The sequence below is a fragment of the Lethenteron reissneri genome, chromosome 13 (assembly GCF_015708825.2).
Source record: "Lethenteron reissneri isolate LAM-NWPU_2019-01 chromosome 13, ASM1570882v1, whole genome shotgun sequence".
Classification (NCBI taxonomy): domain Eukaryota; kingdom Metazoa; phylum Chordata; class Hyperoartia; order Petromyzontiformes; family Petromyzontidae; genus Lethenteron; species Lethenteron reissneri.
The window spans coordinates 8712300-8739797 of NC_083791.1; the positions used below are offsets into that span (position 1 = coordinate 8712300).

At 52.8% G+C, this 27498-nt stretch overlaps 1 protein-coding gene across 1 annotated transcript in view; it reads right to left on the reverse strand.

The window, feature by feature from the left end:
- Positions 1-27498, reverse strand: part of LOC133341945 (uncharacterized) — a 163187-nt gene that overhangs the window by 41151 nt on the left and 94538 nt on the right. The window contains exon 3 of the mRNA XM_061550788.1: positions 3501-3610. The gene's annotated coding sequence lies outside the window, so the exon portion shown is untranslated. The remainder of the gene's footprint in view (positions 1-3500; positions 3611-27498) is intronic.

The window sequence follows — 27498 nt, forward strand, 5'->3', positions numbered from 1 at the left end:
GAGACCCACAGACAAACCATGGAGACCCATTATTAAACAATACATGTGTTTTTTCCCCCTCTTTTGGTTGCCAAAGAAAGAACACGCCGGCGCGTACATCCACCGCGGAGACGGAGCAATAAAATCAGCTCGTGAGCCGGGAGCTCGATGGATTGCCGAATCACAGGGCTACGAGCGATGGCAATGACTTGCATTCAGCAGCAGATAGATCACGTCCCACGGCGACACTGGTGATCAGGGTTGTCGGCTAGGCGATTGAAACCGAACACGTTGAGGGCTCTCATCCAGCAGTTGATTGACACTCTGCCACAATGAGCCCGAGGTTAGGACCCACAAGGTCATGGCCAGGTCAAGCCTGGGACCCACAAGGCCACTGTGAGGCCAAGGCCGGGACCCACAAGGCCACAGTGAGGCCAAGGCCGGGACCCACAAGGCCATGGTCAGGCCAAGGCTGGGACCCAGAAGGCCACAGTGAGGCCATGGCTGGGACCCACAAGGCCACAGTGAGGCCAAGGCCGGGACCCACAAGGCCACAGTGAGGCCATGGCTGGGACCCAGAAGGCCACAGTGAGGCCAAGGCCGGGACCCACAAGGCCACAGTGAGGCCAAGGCCGGGACCCACAAGGCCACAGTGAGGCCAAGGCTGGGACCCACAAGGCCACAGTGAGGCCAAGGCCAGGACCCACAAGGACACAGTGAGGCCATGGCTGGGACCCACAAGGCCACACTGAGGCCAAGGCTGGGACCCACAAGGCCACAGTGAGGCCAAGGCCAGGACCCACAAGGACACAGTGAGGCCAAGGCTGGAAGTGTCTTATGTCGAGGCCGCTGTCAATGCCGGTCATGACGTGTGACATCATCACCTTGGTCGACAAGGCTTATCCGCTAAGTGATGGCTTTAATCGCCAAATTCTGGAAATCCCAGTGATCAATGTGCCCGGTTTTCGCTCGGGTTATCTCCTAACAGAAACACGACTTGCAGGTGGTATTGTGGTATTGAATCATCTATACGAGCGTTTATCGTGATCCACACGCCACACCCCTCCCCCCAAACCCCTCCCCGCTACTGACAAGACGGACGCACGGACGGAGCTCACGCTTTCAGCCGCGGTTGGCAAGTGACCAGTCTGAAACACCCAGGGTCCTCCAAGCACTCACACCGAGGGCACCGAAGCCAAAAGTTCACGCACGAGAGTTGAAGAAAGTGTCCTTAGGAGCCCTCGCGGCCCAGGTCCGGTTCGAGGAAGTGACTCAATTTAGTCGCTATTTTAAGTTTTATATATATATTTTTAACACTTTGAGCGGTTTATTCGGTTGTTTTCTTAAGAATAAAAATAAAATGAATGTGTGAGCTGCCTGTGTAAATGTATGTGTTGAACGTGTGTGTGTGTGTGTGCTGACCACGTGTTGTGTGTTGACCACGTGTGTGTGTGTTGGGAGAAGCGGTAGTGTAGCGGTTAGCGCCCTGCGCTATGAACCCGGCGACCCGAGTTCGATTCCCGCTCACAGCCAACACCAGTGACGATTATCTGAACCAGTCCTAGGCTACCCCTAGGTCGACTCGGCCTTCAAATGAGTACCTGGTGCGGTGTGTAAACATCAGCACCGGGAAGACAAAGGCGGCCCGAGGGTGGTGCTGGTCACACCACCCCCTCGTGTGCCGTGTCAACCTTCATAGGTGCTCGCTGAAGGCACTTGCCCCAACATTCTGTTAAGGGTTACAAGGGGGATCTTTGTATTTGTCTGGACCAAGGGTGTAAATGGTGTGGGTGTCTCTTAGCCGTATGTTTCTATGTGTGTTGAACTTCTTTCGCACCGTATGTAGCCAACCGCGCTGATCGGAGGAGCGGGGGAAGGACAACAAACTAAACACAAAAAGCAGTTCTAAAAGAAATGAGTTCTCAATCGAGATTTACAAGTGGCATAGCCTCCCGTGTCGTCCTAATGTGGTAAGAAAGAGCCGTTCCAGACGGCCGCAGAAGCGCATCTGAAGGGGCGCGATGCAGTGACCGTCTTTGTCCGTGGCTGTGGCCCTGCCTCCAACCCCCAATCCCCACGCGCTCCCTCATCGTGACTCGCCGCTCGGACTCGGCGTGTGAGTGTGAGGCTCACAGCTGTGGGAAGGAGCCCTCGTGGTGCGAGCGTGAGGCTCACACCTGTGGGAAGGAGCCCTCGGGGTGCGAGTGTGAGGCTCACACTTGAGAGAAGGAACCCTCGTGGTGCGAGTGTGAGGCTCACACCTGATAGAAGGAGCCCTCGTGGTGCGAGTGTGAGGCTCACACCTGTAGGAAGGAGCCCTTGTGGTGCGAGTGTGAGGCTCACACCTGATAGAAGGAGCCCTCGTGGTGCGAGTGTGAGGCTCACACTTGAGAGAAGGACCCCTCGTGGTGCGAGTGTGAGGCTCACAGCTGTGGGAAGGAGCCCTCGTGGTGCAAGTGTGAGACTCACACCTGATAGAAGGAGCCCTCGTGGTGCGAGTGTGAGGCTCACACCTGTAGGAAAGAGCCCTCGTGGTGCGAGTGTGAGGCTCACAGCTGTGGGAAGGATCCCTCGTGGTGCGAGTGTGAGGCTCACACCTGTGGGAAGGAACCCACGTGGTGCGAGTGTGAGGCTCACACCTGATAGAAGGACCCCTCGGGGTGCGTGTGCGAGGCTCACACCTGTGGGAAGGAGCCCTCGTGGTGCGAGTGTGAGGCTCACACCTGATAGAAGGACCCCTCGGGGTGCGTGTGCGAGGCTCACACCTGTGGGAAGGACCCCTTGTGGTGCGAGTGTGAGGCTCACACCTGTGGGAAGGAGCCCTCCGTGGTGCGAGTGTGAGGCTCACACCTGTGGAAAGGACCCCACGTGGTGCGAGTGTGAGGCTCACACCTGTGGGAAGGAGCCCTCGTGGTGCGAGTGTGAGGCTCACACCTGTGGAAAGGACCCCACGTGGTGCGAGTGTGAGGCTCACACCTGTGGGAAGGAGCCCTCGTGGTGCGAGTGTGAGGCTCACACCTGTGGGAAAGAGCCCTCGTGGTGCGAGTGTGAGTCTCACACCTGATAGAAGGACCCACGTGGTGTGAGTGTGAGGCTCACATCTGTAGGAAGGACCCCTCGTGGTGCGAGTGTGAGGCTCACACCTGTAGGAAGGAGCCCTCGTGGTGCGAGTGTGAGGCTCACATCTGTAGGAAGGAGCCCTCGTGGTGCGAGTGTGAGGCTCACACCTGTAGGAAGGAGCCCTCGTGGTGCGAGTGTGAGACTCACACCTCTAGGAAGGACCCCTCGTGGTGCGAGTGTGAGTCTCACACCTGATAGAAGGAGCCCTCGTAGTGCGAGTGTGAGGCTCACACCTATGGGAAGGACCCCTCGTGGTGCGAGTGTGAGGCTCACACCTGATAGAAGGACCCCACGTGGTGCGAGTGTGAGGCTCACACCTGTGGGAAGGAGCCCTCGGGGTGCGAGTGTGAGGCTCACACCTCTAGGAAGGACCCCTCGTGGTGCGTGTGCGAGGCTCACACCTGTGCGAAGGACCCTTGATGTCCATCCTGCAAGGGTCCGCCCGAATCGACTGCACGACGCTGCTCTCCCCGTCTGTGCAGAGGGCTCCAGTTTTCCGATCTGTGCCTAACTGCAAGGTGTGAAAGGAAACAAAACAACGTCACAATAATCCTCTCACGTGTACGCACGTACACACACACGCATAATATATGGATGTGGGCTAATCTGCATCGTCACTGCGCTGTGGGCCAAAGATGGGCAAAATACATACACATTGCTGGAATAATGTCGCGTAATACAGACAGAAATTACCAATTCGAAACTCACTTGCGCAACATCTGCAACCGCTCCAGCTAAGGGAGAGCGTAGTACGTGAAACGACAGGGTGCACCATTGAACTGTTCACGGATGTATTTAGGCGTTGGGCCGCGTGCGACATTCACCGTCTAAACCGCACGCCGCTTCGAGTTTTTCGACGTACGTGTGAGTCGTCCCCACGCGTTCGCTGCGGGAGGGCGAGTCGGCAACTGCCACGGATGCAAGCCCCCTGCAAAGGGACTATCCGGGTGAAATGTTTTCCTTAAAAACGTTGAGTTTTTTTAACGCTTTAGATGACCGACTACTTCACTCGGAGGTGTCTGATTTGTATGTCCACTACAAATTGCAAATGTGATGAGATTCAATAGTTAAATCGCAGTCGTGTGGACACTGCCCATCTCAACACGAGACTAATGTACGGCAGTTCCTCGGTTAACGTGATTAATCCGTTCCACGAAAACAACTGGGAGGTGAAATAACTGTTCATCGAATTCACTTATAAGTTGAAAAAAAAGTTTAAAAAAATAAGCGAGTCTGCAAGAGGGCTGTTTCCTCTTCTTGGTTCTTTCGGTAAAGTCACGTAGAAGGGAAATAGAAAAATAAAATAAAAATAAATAAAAAATCTCACGACGTTTCGGCCACAACACAAGCAGCCGTCCTCAGGTGAAGAAACAGAGCTGTCGGAAAGACAGCGTTAGGACGCTGTCGTGAGAATTTTTATTTTATTATGTTTTATTAAATATTTTTATTATTATTTTATTATTTCCCTTCTACGTGACTTTACCGAAAGAACCAAGAAGATGAATCCCTGCAGTCACGAGGGCTGTTTCCACTGCCAAAACGGAAAGCGTATAATGGAAACAAAACCAGCAGCGGTCTAAATGGTCATAAATGGACGTCGCTGATTGGCTGAGGGCACGGCTCAGCCCCACTTACGAGCCCTCGGATTGGCCGAAATTGGCGCCCGCGTGGACAACGTAAACGTACCGTGAGTGAAAAATGTGAAGGTAAGTCGAAACCATGGGATCCTATGGGAAGCGAAACATCAACCGATAAGCCGTGAACCGATGTCACTCTTAACCGAGGGACTACCGCACTAGTATTCTTGGTTCTTTCGGTGAAGTCACGCAGAAAGAAAATTAAATTGAACAAAAAAACCACGACGTTTCCATCGCAACGCAAGTAGTCTTCATCAGGCGCCTGACAATCCGGGTGAAATATTTTCATTTCAAACGTTGAGTTTTTTGTTGTTGATGAACACCGCTTGTGTTGCGATCGAAACGTCGTGGGTTTTTTGCTTTTATTCTTTATTTATTTTCAATTTAAATTCTACTTGTATTTTCTATCTACGTGACTTTACCGAAAGAACCAAGAATATGAATTCCTGCAGTCATGAAAGTTTTAAGTAATTTTTTTTACTGCACTATTACTTATTATTACACTTGTTTTACCCAGGGAGGTCCTGCCAAGTTTTTCGCAGTAGTGGGGGGCGATAATTAGCGACGTCTGATCCCCACTGAGTAGGCTACTTTGCGCGTCGTGGTTTGTCAAATTTTGAAACCACGACCCTGGCGTGAAGTAGCCAACTTTTACATATGAGGTTAAGAGAGCTTTAACACCCACTGGGCACCAAACGGCACGTATTATCACGGTTTTTTTTATTACACCCCGCAGGAATAACCAGGGTGGGCCGTTGGATTCAAACTGTGAACCTAAACTAAGCTATTTTTTTTTCTACCAGGTAAGACCGCACTGAGCTATGAAGCAATTTTTCAGAAGTGGCCTGGCCACAAACGATAGCTCAACTTAGTGGCTTATCATATGGACATTTATAGCAGTGCAGCCAAATACCATGAACGCGTGTTGATTCTAAACGTGGAGGGAATAACCGGAGGACCTGGAGAAAAATCCACGTGACAACAGGGAGAGAGAGATACGCAAACTCCAAATATGCAGCAGGCGTCAGGGTCGGGATCGCACCCACGACCTCCTGTATAGCAGGCGAAGTAGTTAACATCTCCTAGCCACAGTGATGATGATGATAGAGAGACACCACAAACTCGAAATATACAGCAGGCGTCAGGGTCGGGATCGAACCCACGACCTCCTGTATACCAGGCGAGGTAGTCAACATCTCCTAGCCACCGTGGCGCTGCCGCTGGGTCGCGTCACAGCCCAAGGAGTCGTTCGGAAGTTTAAGAGGTCAAAATTCTGAACCCTTGACCTAATAATTCAGTGTACCCAGTTCTGTTCATCAGCTCTACCATTTGCCAGAGCCCGCCACGCACCGCGAGACCCGTTTACTCCAATCGTACAACGGATGAGGATGAAGCGGCACACACAATTATATCCCGCGTTCTAAACGTTGTCCCTTGGAGAGAGAGAGACCTCAGGCCATGCCGGGTCAGTGCCCTGACACGGCCACTGGCGAGCCCGTGGCGCCACTCGGCCACTCGAGTTGCTTGTGTGCAGCACGTTACATGTACAGGGTGCTTCAAAAAGAAATGTGAACACCTCTGAGAATTTGCAACAACACCACAAGAAATGTTTGTGCCTCCGGGCTCTGGAGATCACCTGGAGGAGATTCCAGGCACGTGTTGACAATGATGGCGAACAAGTGGAGACTCTTGGAAGATATTAACATGACATTTGTTGTCATGTTACAGTGTACATCTTGACTTAAAGCTTTCGTGACTGCAGGAATTCATAGTCTTTGGGTCTTTCGGTGAAGTCGCGTAGATAGCTCCAAAGAAAATAAAAAATTATGTCGTTTCGATTGCAACACAAGCGGTCGTCTTCAGGACGAAAGCTTGTGTTGCGATCGAAGCGTCGTAGTTTTTGTCATTTTCTTTGAATCCTATCTACGTGACTTTACCAAAAGACCCAAAGAATATGTCACTGTGTATTATTATCATCCGTTCTTTTTCCATTAAAAACGATAGTCCCATGTACGTGTAAACATTTTTTCGAAGCACCCGGCATTCATGATCTCCCGCACCTCCGACGTGCACGGCTGGCTACGTACGGTGCGAAATAAGTTCAACGCACGGCACATACCAACTCACCGCGAGGTGAGCGGTTCACTTGACGGGCACGCAGACGGAGGCGCTGGCCCTGCCTGTCATTTGCACAGCCACAACCTACAACACCTGGCAAGCTCACGTTGGTGATCGCCCATCCCTTATCAGCACCCCTAACTTATTACAGACCAATTCAGACACCTGTTGGTGATGCCGTGCCACTTATAAATCTCAACGTTCATCCCACAAAGTCCCATCACAAGGTGAGAAACACAAAGAAATGGATATTTAACAAAAAAGTTGCCCGTAGTGAAACGGCTGTACGCCTTATGGACCTGAAAACTCAATTTCCCTGTGCAAGAACACGGGCTGAACCGTATGGGTTGACAGCTACGGATTTTGGCTGTCTCGACCACCACGATGTCAACTTGTAGTCGCTGCTCTACGACAAGAAGAAAAATCTTCTTGGTTCTTTTGGTAAAGTCACGTAGAAATAAATAAATAAAATCATAAAAATAAAACATAATAAGTCATTCAGATTCTGTCTCCTTGACAGACCTGTTCTTCACCTGAAGACGGCTACTTGCGTTGTGGCCGAAACGTCGTGAGAATTATTTTATTATGTTTTATATTTATTTTTATTATTTTACTTATTTATTTCTACGTGACTTTACCGAAAGAACCAAGAAGATGAATCCCTGCAGTCACGAAAGCTTTAAATCGAAAAGAAGAAAAATGATGTGTTTATTTGTATTTTTGAACAGCGGTTTAATATATATTTTTTTTAAATAAGTAACGCGAATAAAGGGTATCTCGTTGTGTCAGGTTGACTGTGCTCTGTTAAAAGTGCAAATGGCGTCTGGAACCCACACATCATTCGTGTTGTCAAGCGTTGGTTCGTGTCTCGTTGACTTGAGCCCTCAAACTCTCTCGACCGAAAGGACCCCCTTGCCTGCCTTCCGTTTTTTTTTCTTGATCCAATTCTCCCGCTCGCATTTCAAGGCACGCGGAGGGCTTTGGTAACGTTGCAACCCGAACGGGTAAGAGGTGAAATACCATAAATGCGATAATAGGTTAAGTACTATGAATCTAATAAGAGGTTAAACGGGTAGCCTTGGGATGTTATTCTATATCAATACGCTCCCATTTGCTATATTCCGATTACTTTGAGCAGGCAATTCTGACAATAGACCACTCCAGCACCCTCACTCCCCGACTCGTGTACAGCGCTTGCCATTTCCACTTCTTGCTAACGTCTTTAACATCGTCGTCATCATCATCATCGTGCACAGACGACGCACTTCCGTTTGACCGTACGCGTTCGCTAATTTTCTCCGGCTTGTGCCCTCCCTCGGGAGTTGTTGCCGTGCATTTGAATATTTAATTTAAAAAGGTAAGCGAGCCGTTGTTCTGAAATATAAATTGTTTTTTTTAACTATAAAATTTGCAGCTGCTCTAAATTTCTTCCTCGTGCCGTCGCCGGCCACGCGACTTCGCTTCAGAGGGTGGCTTCAGAGAGCCCCCCCCCCCCGTAGAGGGTTTACTTGGTCTACTCTTCCACGCCGGCGAAACGTCTCAGGGCGAACAGGTGGTGGGAGTAACCCACGCGTTGTTCAACGCGACCTCACGCTAACCTGCCGAGCGGGCGCTGTGCTGTTCCAGGCAGGTTCTCGGCGGAGAAAACGCGCTGGTCGTCGATGCGTCGCGAAGAGTTTCCGCGCGAAGCAAAACCCAGCGCATTCGGCGGAAAAAACAATTCTAGCCGAAAAAAAGTATGCGGCGGACACGGTTTTGGCGTTTGTAATGTACCACACGCACACAAAGATCCCCTGTGTAGCCTTAACAGACTGTTGGGGCAAGTGCTGTTAGCGAGCACCTATGAAGGCCGGAACGGTCCACGAGGGGGTGGGTGGCCAGCACCACGCCCGACCGCCTTTGTCTCCCCAGTGGCGATGTTTACACACCGCACCGGGTATTCATTTTGAGGCTGAGACGACCTAGGGGAGGCCCAGAACCGGTTCAGATAATCGTCATCGGTGTTGGCCGTAAGCGGGAATCGAACCCGGGTCGCCGGGTGTATAGCGCAGCGCACTAACCGCTACACTACACGCACACACGTGTGCTCAGTGAGATGCCGGGGCAAATAACTGAGGGCACGCCGTCAATGCGTTACCGTGTCATTCCGCGTCGTCGAGTGCTCAGAAACCGCGTCATAACGGGGAGTGCGTTCCGCGTTATAACGGAGCGTGCATTCCGCGTCGTGCAAAAAGTGTCCCTGAATGGAGGAACCGCGTTTCAGCGAAAACCGGTTTTCGTGTGGACACCAGGCGTCAAGCGAGGACGACACCAAACTTGGTCTACTCTTCCACGCTGGTCAGACGTCTTGGAAGGAGGTGGGAGTATCCATACCGTTACACGACCACACAATACCTGCCTGAGCGTGGACTAACTGTGATATCGTAACCCATTCATATCGCTGCGTGCACAGAGGCGTTGGATGAAAAACTTGCACCACCACTGCATCAAGTGCCGTGGCGAGAAATCAAACTCAACCGGTGGCTTCGATCGGCCGCACATTGTTCCTGAAAACAGAAATGACTACGATCAACGCAACCTTGACGAAGATTGCGTAAATTATATTTGTATTCACTGGCAGAGCCAGTGGGGAGGGGGGGGGGTGGCACGTGCCCCCCCAATGATCCGATCGAAAATCCTTAATTTCGAACGGATCATTGGGGTTTATTAGTAATAAATCGGCATTTTGCGACCCCCACTGCCACTGTGTAGCATTTTATTACGTGCGAGGGACTCTATGAGATGATAGGACAATAGTCTGAGTCCATAATTGGCAATAAGTAACGGCAAAGCAGTTATAAGTGACTCACAGAATTGTGCGCAGTTGCGTATACCGCACACGACTTCCCTGAAGGCATTCACCTTCAGCGAGCGCGATGCCGATCACACAACGCGGTTCGAATTCGACCCTCGATCGATGGCTGCGCCATCGCCGCACACGCGTCGAATAAAAAGCAAGGGACAATTCCTTACTTACTAACAACTCCTTACTTACTAACAACTCCTTACTTAATAACAACTCCTTACTTACTAACAACTCCGTACTAACAACTCCTCTATCATTTTTCATTGCTGGAGGGGTTGCCCCCCCCTACCTGAAAATCCTGGCTCTGCCATCGTTTGTATTCGTAATAAGACTTCATCCCAGTAGTGGATGTATCATGCTTGACGACGATGAATATATATTCCTAATTGTAGAAAGACAGGAGAAAAAAACAATTACCCCACAATTAATTTAATCAACTCTCCCACCACCACTTGCTTCAAGGGTGGCCCGGAGATAGCAGCACGTACAGCGGCGGATTTCTTGAATCTATCTGTGTGGATCTGTGAGTGTCACCCCCCCCCCCCCCATTCCTCGTATACGTGGTGGGTTTTCTCCAGAGTTCTCCGGACGCGTGAAGACAAACAGACGTCAATGTAACCCCACGGCCTAAACGTCCCGGAAAGAAAGGCATCAGAATCATGAATGCTTCTTTATAGATTTAAAGTTTTCGTGACTTTACCGAAAGAACCAAAGAGTCTCATTGCTTCTTCTCGACTCTTCTGTCACCCATCATAGTGTGAACAAACATACTCACACCCCCCCCCCCCTCCCCACATCAGTCCGGGTATAGCAGCGACAAGCACAGGTATTTATAAACGTGTAGACAGCAAGAGTTCCTGTTAATCGTGTCGGCAGGCCAGTGAGCCGACGTTATTTTAACTTTAATTGAAAACATTTCCCCCGAGTTATGGTGGAGTGGCGACAGGGGTGGTGTGGGTGACTCCCGGATGAAGCCTTCCCGAGGGCTTAGGGTCATAAGGGTTGTACGTCGTATGCATGTTGAACTTCTTTCGCACCGTACGTAGCCAACCGTGCCAATTGGAGGTGCGGGGGGAGGACATACATCATCATGATGTTGGTCAGCATGGGGGTTAAGCTAAAACTATAACACGAAACTATTTCTTATTTTAGCAGGTAAGGTCCCACTGAGCTGTTATGTAGCTCTTCTTCAGAAGCGACCTGGCCACACAAATGATAGCTCAACTAAGTGGCTCGTCATCACGTGGACATTTACAGCAGCCAAATGCACAATGTCGATTCTAAACGTGGACGGACAAAACCGAAAGTCCCGGAGAAAAAATCCTCGCAACAGGGTCGGGGTCGAAGCCACGACCTCCTGTAAACCAGGCGAGGTAGTCAACATCTCCTAGCCTCCCTTCACCAATCGTCAGCTGGCCGAGTCTGCCCTCGAAAAAGAGCCGTACGGCTCAAGGGGCTCCATTTCCTTGTGGATACGCAAATTCGGATTCTCAAGATCGGTTCTTCCGATCACTCGCCGCCGCTGATGTCAGCCGTGGCCGGGAGACAGAGGTCGCAACCGGGTACCCGATACCCGTACCCTACCCGATACCCAGCTACCCGTACCCGGCCGGGTACGGGTACGGGTACCCGTTTGCGACCCTGGTGCAGCCGGGTATGGGTACGGGTAGGCCGTGAGTCACTGGTGAGTAACTGTTTGTCACTCATTTCCCAACGTCTTGTCTCTTCTCACAATTCAAGTTCCTAGAATCAACCCACCCGCGCCTGCAACATGGCTTCATCCCAGAGGTCACAATCAGGTACCCGATACCCGTACCCTACCCGTACCCGGCCGGGTATGGGTAGGGTACGGGTACGGCCGGGTACGGGTACGGATACCCGTTTGCGACCCTGGTGCGGCCAGGTACGGGTACGGGTAAGGAATCAAAACCCGTTTGCGAACTCTGCTGGGAGAGTCGTACTCGGGTTGGCGGGTCCGCAGCGCGGTGTGCTGACCACTACTCCATTGCCCCCCCCGCCCTTCCACCCCTGGTCTGGGTGTCCTGGGCTCCATCCAGGACACCCGGACCATAACTCCTAAACTGCATCCGCTGCACAAAGCATGGCAGCGGCAGCAGATCCTTGATGATGATGACGACGACGACGACGACGTTGCACGCGTGGGCAATTGAAAACTCGTGCAGAGGAGTGAGCAAAGTGACATTTGAATCGACTTTCGTGGCAGCCGTCACGGCCTTATCCCGCACCGGTCGATAGGCGCGGGTTGGCTATGTGCTGCGCGAAAGAAGTTCGGTGAACATACGTACGCACGTACGCACGCACGCACATACGTACGCACGCACGCACATATTCTGGTGCGGACCGCCCTTACGTTTCGATGTCGCCGAGGCGACGTCATTGGAGCGCTCCTGACCCCCGTAACTCCACTCGCTAAGGAAGTTTCAAACTGGCATGCGGGGACAGCCCGGGACACGGAGCCCGACGACGGCAGCTACGGTGAGAAAAGCCTCGTGGTGCTTTGCCGGCCACCTTTGTCTTCTCTGTGCTAATAATGTCAACACCGGCACCGTGTGCTCATTTAAGGCTGAGTTTCCCTAAGGGAGGTCCACACCGCGTTCAGAAGCCCACGGCGCTGACGTGCAAGTATGTCACGGCCAGGAATATAACTCAGGTGAGCGGAAGTGCAGGGCTTCGACTGCTCTCCTTTGCCTGACCGCACGGCACTGTGTCCTCGTTTAAGATGTTTCTGCGACGAGAGCACGGCTCAGGATTGAACTCAGGTTGCACAAAGGTCACCGCAATGCACCAGGCCCAACTTTTAGGCCGAGCTGACCCGCGCGAGGGTCACACGACATGCAGACGCAAAGCAAGGTTATCATGGATATACTGTGTGTGTGTATATATAGCTGTGTGTGCGGCATTCCATCTGCCGAATCTGGGTCACTGATTACATAAATAAGTGTTTAGACGTGGAACACGTCACAAAAACGTTATCGAGACAAAACCACAATGAACTCTGGAAGTAACAACAACAAAAATTACCGCAAGAAAGAAACTGGCAAAGCCAACCCACACACGAAGGCTGCTACTGTAGCTATGCAAATTACACGCAAAACAAAATCAAAGATCCCTCCGCGTAGCCTGTAACAGACTGTCGGGGCAAGTGCTGTTAGCGAGTAGCACCTATGAAGGCCGGCACGGCACACGAGGGGGTGGGTGGCCAGCACCACGTCTGCCCAGGAACACGTCTGCCCGCCTCTGTCTCCCGAGTCGTGATGCTAACACACCGGGTACTCATTTGAGGCTGAGTCGACCTAGGGCAGGCCCAGGACCCGGTTCAGATAATCGTCACCGGGGTTGGCCGTGAGCGGGAATCGAAACCGGGTCACTGGGCTCGCATCACAGCGTAGCGCTGACCGCTGCACGACCGCTCCCCACTGTGTAGGTATGCGTCCACTCACACATGCGCGCACGTCACGCGACCTAACGCACGCGTTGAACTCGCGATGGTAACGCGGGATAACGGTGGCATTTGTTTATCTTCTGACCCCTCAGGTCTGCTGTCTGTGTTTCACGGAATTTACGGCGTCAGAGGACAGACTGACAGACGGATATATGGAGAGAAAGAAGGATGGACGAACAAATGAAAATGAAACTAAACGAAACTTTTTATTTCACCAGGTAAGGCCCACTGAGCTACGTAGCTCTTTTCCAGAAGCGACCTGGTCACAAATGATAGCTCAACGAGGCGGCTTATCACGTGGACATTTCTAGCAGCCAACAATATTCTTAAACGCATGACGATTCCAAATGTGGAGGGAAAAACCGGAGGACCCGGAGAAAAATCCACGCGACCATGGGGAGTGAGACGTACAAACTCAAAATATACAGCAGGCGTCAGGGTCGGGATCGAACCCACGACCTCCTGTATACCAGGCGAGTTAGTGAATATCTCGCCACATCAGCCGGTAACTGGTTCCAGGCATAAGCAGTTAAACCGATATTTTTAATTCTCAGAGGTGGACTTTGGGCTGGATTAAGCACGGAACCAAATTTCACGCGATAGATTTTCTACCGCGCGGTGATCCGTGACGGGGCTGACTCCATCACATGACGACCCCGGTTATAATCGCGGGAGAGGCTGCTGCCTGGATTCGAACCAGGCTCTCAGAGGTGCACGCTCAGCGCTCTGACCTCTGACCTCCTCTGGCCCCACCGGGTCACCGAACGCTTAGGAACTGAATTTGCGACTCCGTGTTCGCTGCCAGAAAACTTCCCTCTCGAGTGCGTCAATTAAAATCTGCTCATTCGTAAACTTTCTTAAAATCTCCCGGTTCTCACAGGGCCCTACCGTGCAAAGTGAAATCTCGAACTACGAGTGAGCCAGAACTCTCTGCTCCTCTCTCTCTCTCTCCCTCCCTCCGGCCCGATGAAGGCTCTATCGCCCCGAATGGTCGGCGAGCGTTAAAAGTCTCCCGCTGTTGACGATGCAAAGTGGCGAGTCTGTCGGCCAGGGCCGAGGAACCTTCTTCCCTTCACGAGAGACACCTTGGACTTTCAAATACATGTGGCGGGCAACCGCACGTTGGCCACTCAACCTCCGTCACAGACTCCCGTCGCTGCCTGCACTGAGCCTCGTCACCAGGTCGAGCATATCCCCCCACCCCACTAGTACCCGATTAGTGCGGCTAGGACGCTCGCAGCCACGGATAGGTGATAGGTCGCGGGCTCGATTCCAAGTGGGAGGCGCCTCGTGCGGTCGTGGGGAAAACTAACCCTCGACCTGGCCTACGGGAAGGTGTCCCATCGCCGATCAGCGCGGTTTACTACGTACGGTGCGAAAGAAGTTCAACATATTTACACACATCACCAGCCCCCCCCCCACCAGCCCTGCCCTCACCGCCACCCCCAATCGAACCACCACCGACCACTCCTCCCTTGTGTCCGGTTTGTGGCGACGGCTACGATGCGACTCGGCTAAAATCAAAATCACGGACGCGGTGTGACACACAGGCAGAGAGAGACAGACAGACAGACGTGCACGCGCACACAAACACGCGCGCGCGATAGCTCAACGCGCAAACACCTCTCACACGGCATTGTTATGCTCAGACATTGTGCAAATGAGCGCGGTAATTTATGTAACGGTGGAGCACACACAGACGCACGCACGCACGCGCGCGCACACAACGAGCGTTCACGCAACAACAACAAAAAATCTAAAAGGCAGGTGTACTGCCTGGGACCGTGGAAGGCAAAGATTCAACATAATGATGATGATCACAATTGATATTACTATATTTCACAATTGAATATTACTATATTTCACAGGCCTTTGTCAGTCCATTGCTGGATGGATGTCTTAACCATGCAGCGTCATCTTCTTGGTTCTTTCGGTAAAGTCACGTAGAAGGGAAGTAATAAAAATAATAAAAATAAAACATAATAAAATAATTCTCACGACGTTTCGGCCACAACGCAAGCAACCTGAGGACGGCTGCTTGCGTTGTGGCCGAAACGTCGTGAGAATCATTTAATTATGGTTTATTTTTATTATTGTATTACTTCCCTTCTACGTGACTTTACCGAAAGAACCAAGAAGATGAATCCCTGCAATCATGAAAGCTTTAAATCGAAACATGCAGCGTCAGTCACTCGGCCTGTTTGACCATACTTCGCCACGCTGGTGAGCGCGGGTTTTGGTAAAGCGGCGGTTCGGTTCGGAGGTCGCTCGCCGTCGATGTCGCCGTGGCCGTGAAGCGAACTCGGCAAGTCGGGCTGATGGCGCCGTGTCGTGACCACTGCACCGCCGCTGCCATCGCTGCGATGATAAAACCTTCCATTATTTATCCAGGGATAAATACATAATGGACTTCACATCGCCGAGTCTCAAGATATATTTTTTTCACGAAGGGGTCCCGCTACATTGGGATGGTTGGCCATGGATTCCATTCACGAGCGCTGGGTGTCGTCACGTCGGAGCCCGGAGAGAAACCCCAAACAGCCGACGGGACAACGCTCTGAAGGAGCTCGTCACAGACAGATCGATGATTCACTTCCTCTACCAGCACCTCGCAGCTCACTCCTACAGCACCTAGCAGCTCACTCCTACAGCACCTCGCAGCTACCTCCTACAGCACCTCGCAGCTACCTCCTACAGCACCTCACAGCTACCTCCTACAGCACCTCGCAGCTCACTCCTACAGCATCTCACAGCTACCTCCTACAGCACCTCGCAGCTACCTCCTACAGCACCTCGCAGCTACCTCCTACAGCACCTCGCAGCTCACTCCTACAGCACCTAACAGCTCACTCCTACAGCACCTCGCAGCTACCTCCTACAGCATCTCGCAGCTCACTCCTACAGCACCTCGCAGCTACCTCCTACAGCACCTCGCAGCTACCTCCTACAGCACCTAGCAGCTCATTCCTACAGCACCTCGCAGCTACCTCCTACAGCACCTCGCAGCTACCTCCTACAGCACCTCACAGCTACCTCCTACAGCACCTCGCAGCTCACTCCTACAGCATCTCACAGCTACCTCCTACAGCACCTCGCAGCTACCTCCTACAGCACCTCGCAGCTCACTCCTACAGCATCTCACAGCTACCTCCTACAGCACCTCGCAGCTACCTCCTACAGCACCTCGCAGCTACCTCCTACAGCACCTCGCAGCTCACTCCTACAGCACCTAACAGCTCACTCCTACAGCACCTCGCAGCTACCTCCTACAGCATCTCGCAGCTCACTCCTACAGCACCTCGCAGCTACCTCCTACAGCACCTCGCAGCTACCTCCTACAGCACCTAGCAGCTCATTCCTACAGCACCTCGCAGCTACCTCCTACAGCACCTCGCAGCTACCTCCTACAGCACCTCACAGCTACCTCCTACAGCACCTCGCAGCTCATTCCTACAGCATCTCACAGCTACCTCCTACAGCACCTCGCAGCTACCTCCTACAGCACCTCGCAGCTACCTCCTACAGCACCTCGCAGCTCACTCCTACAGCACCTCGCAGCTACCTCCTACAGCACCTCGCAGCTACCTCCTACAGCACCTCGCAGCTACCTCCTACAGCACCTCGCAGCTACCTCCTACAGCACCTCGCAGCTACCTCCTACAGCACCTCGCAGCTACCTCCTACAGCACCTCGCAGCTACCTCCTACAGCACCTCGCAGCTCACTCCTACAGCACCTCGCAGCTACCTCCTACAGCACCTCGCAGCTACCTCCTACAGCACCTCACAGCTACCTCCTACAGCACCTCGCAGCTACCTCCTACAGCACCTCGCAGCTACCTCCTACAGCACCTCGCAGCTACCTCCTACAGCACCTCACAGCTACCTCCTACAGCACCTCGCAGCTACCTCCTACAGCACCTCGCAGCTACCTCCTACAGCACCTCGCAGCTCACTCCTACAGCACCTCGCAGCTACCTCCTACAGCACCTCACAGCTACCTCCTACAGCACCTCGCAGCTACCTCCTACAGCACCTCGCAGCTCACTCCTACAGCACCTCGCAGCTACCTCCTACAGCACCTCACAGCTACCTCCTACAGCACCTAGCAGCTACCTCCTACAGCACCTCACAGCTCACTCCTACAGCACCTCGCAGCTACCTCCTACAGCACCTCGCAGCTACCTCCTACAGCACCTCGCAGCTAACTCTTACAGCACCTCACAGCTACCTCCTACAGCACCTCACAGCTCACTCCTACAGCACCTCGCAGCTACCTCCTACAGCACCTCGCAGCTACCTCCTACAGCACCTCACAGCTCACTCCTACAGCACCTCGCAGCTACCTCCTACAGCACCTCGCAGCTACCTCCTACAGCACCTCGCAGCTAACTCTTACAGCACCTCACAGCTACCTCCTACAGCACCTCACAGCTCACTCCTACAGCACCTCGCAGCTACCTCCTACAGCACCTCGCAGCTACCTCCTACAGCACCTCGCAGCTACCTCCTACAGCACCTCACAGCTACCTCCTACAGCACCTCACAGCTACCTCCTACAGCATCTCACAGCTACCTCCTACAGCACCTCACAGCTACCTCCTACAGCACCTCGCAGCTACCTCCTACAGCACCTCGCAGCTACCTCCTACAGCACCTCGCAGCTCACTCCTACAGCACCTCACAGCTACCTCCTACAGCACCTCGCAGCTACCTCCTACAGCACCTCACAGCTCACTCCTACAGCACCTCGCAGCTACCTCCTACAGCACCTCGCAGCTCACTCCTACAGCACCTCGCAGCTCACTCCTACAGCACCTCGCAGCTACCTCCTACAGCACCTCGCAGCTACCTCCTACAGCACCTCGCAGCTCACTCCTACAGCACCTCGCAGCTACCTCCTACAGCACCTCGCAGCTCACTCCTACAGCACCTCGCAGCTCACTCCTACAGCACCTCGCAGCTACCTCCTACAGCACCTCGCAGCTACCTCCTACAGCACCTCGCAGCTCACTCCTACAGCACCTCGCAGCTACCTCCTACAGCATCTCGCAGCTCACTCCTACAGCACCTCGCAGCTCACTCCTACAGCACCTCGCAGCTACCTCCTACAGCACCTCGTAGCTCACTCCTACAGCACCTCGCAGCTCACTCCTACAGCACCCCTCTGCTATTCCCAGACAGTCTCCCGTCCGACTTGTAGGAGGGCACGGCCTCGGCTCGGCCGTGGCGATTGGGCCACTGCTGCTCACCGTCTGCAATTGCAGTGCGGGCGGAGGGGGCAGAGGTTGATGGGAGAAGGGGGGGAGGTTGATGGGAGAAGGGGGGGAGGTTGATGGGAGAAGGGGGGAGGTTGATGGGAGGAGGGGGGAGGTTGATGGGAGAAGGGGGGGGGGTTGATGGGAGGAGGGGGGGAGGTTGATGGGAGAAGGGGGGAGGGGTTGATGGGAGAAGGGGGGAGGTTGATGGGAGGAGGGGGGAGGTTGATGGGAGAAGGGGGGAGGGGTTGATGGGAGAAGGGGGGAGGTTGATGGGAGGAGGGGGGAGGTTGATCGGAGAAGGGGGGAGGGGTTGATGGGAGAAGGGGGGAGGTTGATGGGAGGAGGGGGGAGGTTGATGGGAGAAGGGGGGAGGATGACGGGAGGGGGGGAGGTTGATGGGAGAAGGGGGGGGGAGGTTGATGGGAGAAGGGGGGGGAGGTTGATGGGAGAAGGGGGAGGTTGATGGGAGAAGGGGGGGGGAGGTTGATGGGAGAAGGGGGGGGTTGATGGGAGAAGGGGGGGGGAAGTTGATGGGAGGATGGGGGGAGGGGTTGATGGGAGAAGGGGGGGGAGGTTGATGGGAGAAGGGGGGAGGGGTTGATGGGAGGAGGGGGGGAGGTTGATGGGAGAAGGGGGAGGTTGATGGGAGAAGGGGGGAGGTGTTGATGGGAGGAGGGGGGGAGGTTGATGGGAGAAGGGGGGGGAGGTTGATGGGAGAAGGGGGGGGGGTTGATGGGAGGAGGGGGAGAAGTTGATGGGAGAAGGGGGGGGGGTTGATGGGAGAGGGGGGGGGTTGATGGGAGAAGGGGGGGGGGGTTGATGGGAGGAGGGGGGGGGGGTTGATGGGAGAAGGGGGGGGGGTTGATGGGAGGAGGGGGAGAAGTTGATGGGAAAAGGGGGGGGGGTTGATGGGAGAGGGGGGGGGAGGTTGATGGGAGAAGGGGGGAGGTTGATGGGAGAAGGGGGGGGTTGATGGGAGGGGGGGGGTTGATGGGAGGAGGGGGGGGGGGTTGATGGGAGGAGGGGGGGGGGTTGATGGGAGAAGGGGGGGGGTTGATGGGAGAAGGGGGGGGGGGTTGATGGGAGAAGGAGGGGGTTGATGGGAGAGGGGGGGGAGGTTGATGGGAGAAGGGGGGAGGTTGATGGGAGAAGGGGGGGGGGTTGATGGGAGAAGGAGGGGGTTGATGGGAGAGGGGGGGGAGGTTGATGGGAGAAGGGGGGAGGTTGATGGGAGAAGGGGGGGGGTTGATGGGAGGGGGGGGGGTTGATGGGAGGAGGGGGGGGGGGTTGATGGGAGAAGGGGGGGGGGTTGATGGGAGAAGGGGGGGGTTGATTGGAGAAGCGGGAGGGGTTGATGGGAGGAGGGGGGGGTTGATGGGAGGAGGGGGGGGGGTTGATTGGAGAAGGGGGAGGGGTTGATGGGAGGAGGGGGGGGGGTTGATGGGAGAAGGGGGAGGGGTTGATGGGAGGAAGGGGGAGGTTGATGGGAGAAGGGGGAGGGGTTGATGGGAGAAGGGGGAGGGGTTGATGGGAGAAGGGGGGGGGTTGATGGGAGAAGTTGAAGAGGTTGATGGGAGAAGGAGACCTGGGGCGAGAGAGGAGGTGAATTTCTAAAGGGGAGGGCGGCAGAGTGACATTGTGTCTGCCCCCACGTGTACACAAAGGACTGGCACAACACAGACGTTTTATATATCAGTAATGATAACAGTCATAACAATAATCCATCATGCATCGAATCGATGGGAGAGGTGGCAAAGCGGTTAGCGCGATATGCGCCTGTGTGAACCCGGTGAACCCGAGTTCGATTCCCAGACGGGGCCCTACAGTCGGCGCAGGCTGAGCGTTGTCCGAGCTAACCGTGGTGGTGTCACCAGACGACCTTCAGCAAACCGCACTGCCCAGAGTGGTGAAGTATGGTCACGCGATGGAAGCCTTCATCCAATCGTCCAGCAGTGGATGTTAATAACAGGGGCTGTAGGGTTCATTATTCTCTTCCAATTAAATATCGCTCAGCCTCCAGTAAAAAAAAACACACACGCACAATTCCACACAAATGCTATTTCGATAACATTTCAAATTATGTATTGTCAAACCTCACCATCCCGACAAGGAACCCCCCCATCATCAACAACAATCTGCAACTCACATGCCTCCACCCCCCCCACCCAAATATATAAAACCCTCACAAACGTAAACACGCAACAACCATGAGAACAGAGAGAAAGAATAATTATAATAATCATTCGTGTTAAAATAAAAATTGTTTCCTTTTTTACACGAAGCAAACACACACAAAAATCACAAGAAATATCGCGTCTCAAGAAATTAAAATACAACAAAAATAATAATGATAAAACGCCAGCCAGCCAGTCTAGCTCGGGCTGTCGCCGACACTTGTGAATTTAGTTTGGTGGTGGCGTAGAATATTAAGCACCTCAAAGGGCATAGAGATCGTTATTAATTAACAGGTAATAAAGCAGCCCCGATTCGCGCCGTTCTATTATTCATGTGCTTCCGTCCGTGCACCACACACACGATGCACGGGTAGCAGAGGGAGAGGGAGGGGGGAGGGAGAGGGGAGGGAGAGGGGAGGGAGAGGGGAGGGATGGAACGGAGGCACCAGGGACAACGGATGGGGGGGGAGGGAGAAAAAAAAATTCTCAGACGTCTGAACTAATTTTCACCTGAAACGTCAAAATCGTGGATATAAATGCCATCTATTTTGTACAATGGCGCTCTCTCTCTCTCTCGCACTCTTCTTGCTTTCTTTCAACTCCCCTCGCTCATCATCTAACCCACCTCGTCCCCTCCTCTGTCTCATCCTCCTCAACATTCTCTCTCCTCCTCCACCTCTTCTCATCCGCCACCTCCTCCGCTCTCTCCCCCTATCCCCCCCCACCTCCTTAACCCCACATCCTCCTGCACATTCTTCCATCTCCTCTTCCTCCACCTCCTCTCTCCTCTTCACGCTCCTGCTACTCGACCCGTTCCCTCCTTTCTGATTTTATTTGTATGTTTTAAAATGCACCGGTCTCATCATCATCACCATTGTCATCATCATCATCACTGTCATCATCATCATCACTGTCATCATCATCATCATTGTTTTAAAATGCACCGGTCTCATCATCATCACCATTGTCATCATCATCATCACTATCATCATCATCATCACTGTCATCATCATCATTGTTTTCACAATTGCTAGCACACGCACTGTCTTCATTGTTGTCATCATTGTCAAAATCATTGTTGCTGGTGCCAGTCATTGGATTGATACCACATCATCATCAATGGCACGTTCATGTAATTAATGCTCCCGCCTTGAAAATTACAATTCAATTTTCGTCTTCACGATCGTCACCACGAGTTTATTCTCAACATTACCGCAGTTACCATCCTTATCACAGTGCTTTATCGCCAAGCGATGCCTGTCACTTGTAGCCATGGCCACCATCGTTACCATCATCATCATCATCGTTGCCATGGCTACCACGATTACTATTATTTACCCGTCAGCATGGCAGCAGGATAATCATCCAAATAACCACCATTAAAATCACTCTCATTACTAGAATCATCATCATCATCCTATATAATATGCATATGCATCATCATCTCATATCACTTCAAAATCATTATTATCATCATTAACAATCGTTATCAAAATCAATACTTTTTCATTATCATCAATACAAGCAACCTTGCCATCATCATCAATATCAGCCACCATCATCTTCCCAACACTAACATCACAAATTCCACCACTACTATCACCACTATCATCATCATCACCACCATCATCATCAACTAGCACAATCACCATCATGAGCATCATTACAACACTAACATCACATATTTTACCATCATCATCATCACCACCACCATCATCAGCATCATCGTCCCATCAGTGGCGAGACTTGTCATCTCCCATCCTCCACGTTGCTACGCTGAGCGGCTGAAATTAAAGACTCGGAGCGCAGACACACACACACCTACCATCGCCAGCGGTCTAATGAACTAATTTATAACATTTTTACTTCATAACCCCCTCGCCCGTCTCCTGCCCCTCCCCCCTCACCATCCCCTTCCCCTCCGCTCCCCCAGGTAGCCCCAGCCCCCTCCCTCCCCCCCCTTCTCTATTAAACATTGATGTTGTGCCTACTACACAGATCACTCTCGCGTTCCTGTATAAATATTTTGCACGTGTACATACACACATATACGCACGCGCGCATACACACACACACACACGTGCTTATAGACAAAGACAAAGATACCCCTCCCCCCGATGTAGCCTTCGACAGACTGCTGGGGAAAGTGCTATTAGCGAGCACCTTTGGAGGCCAGAACGGGCACACGGGGGGGGGGGGGGGGGGGTTGAATGTGGCCAGCACCACACCCGGCCGCCTTTGTCTCCCCGGTGTTGATCTTTACACACCACAGCAGTGGCTCGTCTCAGGCCTCGCCCGACCTAGGGGAGTCCCACGACCGATGCGGATATTCGTCGCTGGTGTTGGTGGCCGTGAGCCGAGTCTCTTGCCCGGTGCGTTGCGCAGCGCGCCAACAATCGATGCACTCGTCTTCTTGGTTCTTTCGGTAAAGTCACGTAGAATGGAAATAATAAAATAATACAACTAAAACATAATGAAATAATTCTCACGACGTTTCGGCCACAACGCAAGCAGCCGTCCTCAGGTGGAGAACAGGTCTGTCGAGAAGACAGAGTCTGAATGATTCACAGTCGCACTCTCACTCACTCGAATATACACGCACACACATACACACACACATACACACACATACACACATACACGCACACACATACGCAACACACAGTCATTCAGACTCTGTCTTCTCGACAGACCTGTTCTCCACCTGAGGACGGCTGCTTGCGTTGTGGCTGAAACGTCGTAAGAATTATTTTATGATGTTTTATTTTTATTATTTGATTATTTCCATTCTACGTGACTTTACCGAAAGAACCAAGAAGATGAATCCCTGCAGTCACGAAAGCTTTACATCGAAATGTAATCGATGCACTTCCGAGGCCCAGAGTTCGCTTGCTACAACAAACGTTGCTGGTCACTACGGTGTTGGTCTGGGGTGGGGGGGGGAACCAACGGGTTGACGAACTGAAGACGTTTATCTGACGATTTGCAGAAAGGGCCTCTGCTTAAACGTCTCCACTCAGTAGTAGTGACGTTACTACAGCGTTCGTGCCAGGCTAGGTGCACCATGAGGCCATTGGAAGTGTGGAAGGCTCGCTGCTGGCGAGAGAATCACGACTCAGACCCAGGTGCCATGGGTTGACTGACTGAGATGGCTGGCAGTTGTACCACCTGTGCCCCCGACTATGCCAACTTGCTGTGATTTATCCGCCCGGCGCTCCACTCGTTGTTGTGAGCGTCGCTCCTCCTCCACCTTCCGTTCTTGGAGGGCGACTGCCTCCAACTGCCCAGTAGCGTCCTTCACGAGCCTCCTCCTCCACCTCCTCCACAGAGGCCGATCTTGACACCGCTGATACCGGTCTTCGGCAAGTCCACTCAGCTCCACATCCTCCCGTACCGCATCAGCTCCATCTCTTCCCCAGCCCGTGCCATGCCAAACAGAAGCTGCCTGGGCACTCGGTGGCCGGGCGTGCAGGCCGCATGACCCAGCCAACGCAGCCTCACCTGCCGGAGGAGCTCACCGACTGGGACACGATCCAATGGTCCAACACCCACCGTTCGCCACTAAGTGACGGCGGCGTCGCCGCGGCACCTGTGCCAGGGCAGGTGCACTTCGTGGCTGCCACGTGAAGTGTCGAAGGCCTCGCTGATGGGAGGTCTAGGGACAGACCCAGCAGGTGCCGTGGGTTGGCTGACTGAGATGACCACGTAGATTCTAGATTTGAAGCTTTCGTGACTGCAAGGATTCATATTCTTAGGTTTTTCGATAAAGTCACTTTTATTAATTAAAATTACAAAAATTTAACCTACGTGACTTTACCGAAAAAAAATCTAAGAATATGACCACGTAGATGCACCACCACCGGTACCCCCTGCTGTGGGACACTATACTTTACAGTACATATAATTGACTCCCCCCCCCCCCCCCCCATAGACCGTTGAGACAAATGCTGTTAGCCAGTGCATTTTAGTCGGGGAGCAGTGGCGCTGCGGTTAGCGCGGTGGCGGACACGGCGTGGTTCAAGGCCCCCCACATCGAGCAGTGGCTTGCGAGGTTGGCCGCTGTGCGTCGATTGCATTGCCCCGCACGGCAAGACAGCAGAGCGCACAGCCGCCGCTTATGTAACCGTCCGCGGTGTACTGTACACAGGTGATCATGGATTCAGAATTTGTTTACACAAAATCAATTTGCATTATAAACAGCCCATATACAAACACGGGATAATTGTGACGGTGCCCTTCAATGTTGCCCAGCGAAGCCTCGCCCGTCTCGAGACTCGGCGTGTGCGTGCTGGGGTGGCAGGGAGGGTGCCGCCGCTGCTAACACCTTGGGTGAGTTCTTTTGTTTTTGGCCACGAATTCCATTTCGTGAGAGTTTGGATTCGTGCATTAGAAGGAGAACCCCCCCCCCCCACTACGGATGCGAAGGAGGATGGGGGGGCGGTTACTACTTCTACCGCTGGTGCTACGACACCATCCCTGTCAACCCCTTATCAGTGCCCTTGCCTCCTTATTACAGACCAATCCAGACCTTGTTGGTCACCCCATGCCCCTTATAAACCTCAACGTTCATTATATACACTACACTATACACTACACTATACACTACACTACACACTACTACATCCCTGTCAACCCCTTATCAGTGCCTTACCTTATTACAAAACTTGTTGGTCACCCCGTGCCCCTTATACATCTCAACGTTCATTATATACACTACACTATACACTAGATTATACACTACACTATACACTACTACATCCCTGTCAACCCCTTATCAGTGCCTTACCTTATTACAAAACTTGTTGGTCACCCCGTGCCCCTTATACATCTCAACGTGCAACCCACACAAAGTCCAATCACAAGGGAGAAACACAAACAAAGAGACAATTTTGGTTTTGCCCCTGTTGAAACGGCTGCACGCCGTACAGATCTAAAAACTCAATTTCCCTGCAAGAGAACACGGGGTAAGCCGTGTGGGTCGACAGGTACGCTACACCCAAGGCCTCCACCAATACAGCCGAGTTCACGCACCTACTTGCTGTACTCCCATTGTATCGGACACCTACGTTTTTTTCCCGTGGCCAACAATGCCCGAGTATTGGCATTCTCAGGCACGGGAGGGCAAGGTTACTTGGTCCTGCGATTCCGAAATCTCGCTCAGCTCTACGAGATCCCGATGGTGGTAATGTTGGGCCACTGGCAAACGCACAAGAGAAGAGACAAAGGTGCCCCGGATAGCCTCGATATAGACGGCGGGGCCAAGTGCTTGCGGCTGGTGGCCAGAACTTGACCGAGATTCCGCGCGGTGCCACACATGGTTCAGTGTGGGCAAAAGCACGCCCGGCCGCCTTTGTCTTCCCACCGTTGCTAATGTTCAAAGGCAAAAGTGCGCGCGCGCGCGCACGTATACTGTACACGCTAAAATAAAACGGCAAAGTAAAGAGGCTTAAAACTCAGGCAGGTTTTACAGAGATATATTAATAGAGTTATACAATAATAACTCACACCCATCCCCCACCGGGTCTCGCCTAGGTCGACTCGGCCTCAAATGAGGACCTGGCGCGGTGCGTAAACATCGCCACTGGGGGAGACAAAGGCGGTCGGGCGTGGTGGCTGGCCACTGGGAGCTGTGCACTTTGAAATGAACCTCATCTGTTTAGAACTTCTTTTTATTTTTCGTTTGTTGTCCTTCCCCCGCACCTCTGATTGGCGCGGTTGGCTACGTACGGTACGAAAGAAGTTCAACACACCGTGCATGCATAGCACTCCAAGTCAACGTCGTGTCTATCCGTCTGCGCAGCGCCCCGACCTTTGACCAACGACGAAACATCGCGGAACAAAAGCTGATAACAAGTGTGCAGCGTTTTATTTTTCGATTTAAAGCTTTCGTGACTGCAGGGATTCATCTTCTTGGTTCTTTCGGTAAAGTCACGTAGAAGGGAAGTAATAAAATAATGAAAATAAAACATAATAAAATAATTCTCACGACGTTTCGACCACAACGCAAGCAGCCGTCCTCAGGTGAATACTTATTTTAGTTTTTATTATTTTATTACTTCCCTTCTACGTGACTTTACCGAAAGAACCAAGAAGTGTGCAGAGGAGGACACGTGCTGGGGATGAGCCCGAGAGACGGGGAGGGAGGGAAGGAGCAGCGGGAAAGGAAGAGGCATCATCGGCGAGATCCTCTCACTCGTCAGCGGCTCCAATGGTGGGGCAGCTGACAGTCTGTGCGCCTCAGGGGTCGCAAACGGGTTTTGATTCCTTACCCGTACCCGGCCGCACCAGGGTCGAAAACAGGTACCCGTACCCTACCCGATACCCGGCTACCCGTACCCGGCCGGGTATCGGGTAGGATACGGGTATCGGGTACCCGATTGCGACCTCTGGGATGAAGCCATGTTGCAGGCGCGGGTGGGTTGATTCTAGGAACTTGAATTGTGAGAAGAGACAAGACGTTGGGAAATGAGTGACAAACGGTGACTCACTAGTGACTCACGGCCTATCCGTACCCGCACCCGTCCGGGTATCGGGTAGGGTACGGGTATCGGGTACCCGGTTGCGACCTCTGCTGCACCTCCATCGCCTCCATGATTGGCGCGGGGCTTCCCCCTCGGTCGCTGGCACTGAACTAAAAAAATATGTTAACTATTTTATTTTTTATTTTTACCAGGTAAGGCTCCACTGAGCCTATGTATCTCTTTTTCAAAAGCGACCTGGCTACAAACTAAACAATGTTTTTTTTTATTTTACCAGACAAGGCCGTATTTGAAACTGAACCGGGGGTATTACATCCAACACAGTGACATCAAAGTGTGGGGGCCCCCCAAAACGCGGGGCCCGGGGCAGTCACCCCGATTCGCCGTTACCCAAGGGACGGCTCTGGACCTCCACCCTGCACAT